The 2,982-nt window shown below is 42.9% G+C and overlaps 1 long non-coding RNA gene across 1 annotated transcript in view; it reads right to left on the bottom strand.

Annotated features, from left to right (window-relative positions):
• Positions 1 to 617: 617 nt before the first annotated feature.
• LOC142046601 (uncharacterized) overlaps positions 618 to 2,982 on the bottom strand; it is a 10,559-nt gene continuing 8,194 nt past the window's right edge. The window contains exon 2 of the long non-coding RNA XR_012655599.1: positions 618 to 1,895. This is a non-coding gene — a long non-coding RNA (uncharacterized LOC142046601). The remainder of the gene's footprint in view (positions 1,896 to 2,982) is intronic.

Genomic DNA, 2,982 nt, shown 5'->3' with positions numbered 1-2,982 from the left:
TTTTCCAGTGTTGGGCACACATGCCCCATCTGTAACACTGGCAAGATATTCCATGGTGCATAGTTCCTCCAGGATCTGGCAGACCGACAGATGTTACATGGTTTGTTTCAGTGCAGCCACGTTTGTTGGAATGGCCTCACTTCTGCATATTGACTTTTGACCCACCAGCTCTTGTTTGGAAGTAATTTAAACATCTCCAGGTTGACTAATCCTTCTCTGCACCCATAGGAAGTGTGATGGGTTGGATCACAGAAACCCCCCTGGGAGTTGCCAACTGATGTGCCAAGACTACCCCTTCTCCTGTTTTCCCTGCCAGCTCAGGACTCCAGCACCCTGTCTTGCTGAGCCAGGCACTCCCATCTGCTCCAACAAAGACCCAGGGTCTGAATTACTTGCCCCAAAGCTGCAGATTTACCTGAAAACAGCTCACAGAAGTGTGCTTGTCTTTAGTACTTAGATGCCCAATTCCCAATGGGGTCTAAACCCAAATAAATCCATTTTAGCCTGTATAAAGCTTATGCAGAGTAAACTCATAAATTGTTCACTCTCTATAAAACTGATAGAGAGATATGCATAGTTGTTTGCTCCCCAAGGTATTAATACATACTTTGAGTTAATTAATAAGTAAAGTGACTTTATTAAATACAGAAAGTAGGATTTAAGTGATTCCAAGTAGTAACAGACAGAACAAAGTAAGTTATTAAGCAAAATAAAATAAAATGTGCACATCTCTCTCTAATCAAACTGAACACAGATAATCTTACCCTCAGAGATGCTTCAGTTTTTCCTCACACTGGACACCTTCCAGGCCGGGCACAATTCTTCCCCCTGGTACAGCTCTTTTTCCAGCTCAGGTGGTAGCTAAGGGATTCCACCCCTTTATATATCTTTTGCATAAGGTGACAATCCTTTTGTCCCTCTCTGGGTTCCCACCCTCTCCTTCTCAATGGAAAGATACCAGGTTAAAGATGCACTCCAGTTCAGGTGACATGATCACATCACTGCAAGACTTCAAGCTTTCATTCCTTCCAGCCTGACTCACAGGAAGGCCTGCCTGCAAACAGAGCCATCCACAGTCAATTGCCCTGGTTAATGGGAGTCATCAAGATTCCAAACCACCATTAATGGCCCACGTTGCATAATTACAATAGGCCCTCAGAGTTATATTTCATATTTCTTATTTCAGATACAAGAGTGTTACCTTTATACAAATAGGATGACCACACTCAGTAGATTATAAGCTTTGTCATGATACCTTATGAGACCTTTTGCATGAAGCATATTCCAGTTACATTATATTCACTCATTACCATATTTTAATAAAACCATATAGACTGCACAACGTCACAGCAAGGCATTCAGCAATGTGCATTTTGACATCCTTGTGAAGTCTTTCAGGTTGCCTGTGCCACATTTCCAGTCATGCAGCCATCACGGATTTTTTTAAGCAGTTCCGTTAAGCTTTTCCATGGTTTCAGACGGTTAACTGCTGTGGTACGGCCATGGAGTATATGTCTGGTATCTTGAGGTATACTGGGAAAGTTTATCAGAGGTAGGGGAAGTAGGGTGGAGGGCGTCATCTGTGGCTAGTGTTCTCCCTGGTCCATTTTGTACATAACACAAGAGATGGATGCAATCACTGCCTTAGTTTCTTATTTTCTGGAAAGATACTTCAGGACTTGTACACAATACCACTTATGTCGTTATAACTTATGTCACTCAGGAGTGTGAATAAGTCACCTCCCTGAACGATGTAAGTTACACCAACCAAAGCACCAGTGTCAGTGGGAGAGCTCTCTCCGGTTGGCATAGAGCACTTCTAGTGTAAACCAGCCATTAGCTAGTGTTCTGCATCACCATGGGAGATCCTTGCATTCAGTTCCTGGTCTGCTCCCCTGTTCCACAAGCCAAAAGGAAGATTATTAGTGTTCTAGTACCACCCAAACACCCTAATCAAGATCAGTGCCCTGTTTGTGCTAGACACTGTATTAAGTAATATAAGATATGGTTCCCCTGCCCCAAAAAGTTTATAATCCAATTTTAGGTGCAACAAGTAAGTGTAACAAATGGGGGTGGGGAGGCAGTAATAAGAACAGAGTTGCAGTTTAGCTAGAAACAGCAACAGGGTATCCTGCATATATTTATGGACTCCTGACCCTTAATTCAACTGAATGGCTGGATTTTGAAGTAGTGTTTGCTCATTCCGTCAGTTTTAAGAGGACATTGTGCCAAGTGAATTTTCATGCTGCTGAAACAGCCAAAAGAAAGCCAGTTAAGTCTGTGGGAAAGCCTGTAAGTGAACTTATTGCTCCCCAAGAGAAGATGCAGTATCTCTTAGCCATCAATCCTTAAGAAACCTACTCCTGAAGAGGCATCATAAATATTGCAAATGAAAGGTGTTGATCAGCCTAGTATCTAAGGTAATAAGGGCCTCAAAAATGCTTATCATAAAGTCCCCATGATCCATGTTATATCTCCTATACCAGCAGTAAGAATATGATTTGGTCATGGAGGTCACAGTTTCCATGAGTTTATCAGATGGCTGCGACTTCTTCAGCTCCAGTTTCAGCCCTCCTGAGGCAGGGCTTGGACTTCGGCTCCCACATGACCACATCCTGATTTTGTACACTTTTACCATGACTGGTCCATGGATTTTTCCTAATAACACATGACAAAGTCCAGAAGAAAGCAACAAAAATGACAAAGGTCTAGAAAACAAACTCTGAGGAAAGATTGAAAAAAAATGGGTTTAGTCTTGAGAGTAAGGGGGGGACATGACAGTTTTCACGTACATAAAAAGTCATTACAAGGAGAAGGGTAAAAAATTAAGTAAAAGATGGTTACTCACCTTTGTAACTGTTGTTCTTCGAGATGTGTTGCTCATATCCATTCCAGTAGGTGTGCGCGCGCCGCGTGCACGTTCGTCGGAGACTTTTACCCTAGCAACACTCGGTGGACCGGCAGGGCGCCCCCTGGAGTGGC

The sequence above is a fragment of the Chelonoidis abingdonii genome, chromosome 3, assembly GCF_003597395.2.
Source record: "Chelonoidis abingdonii isolate Lonesome George chromosome 3, CheloAbing_2.0, whole genome shotgun sequence".
NCBI lineage: Eukaryota > Metazoa > Chordata > Testudines > Testudinidae > Chelonoidis > Chelonoidis abingdonii.
This window is presented reverse-complemented; position numbering and strand designations above follow the sequence as displayed.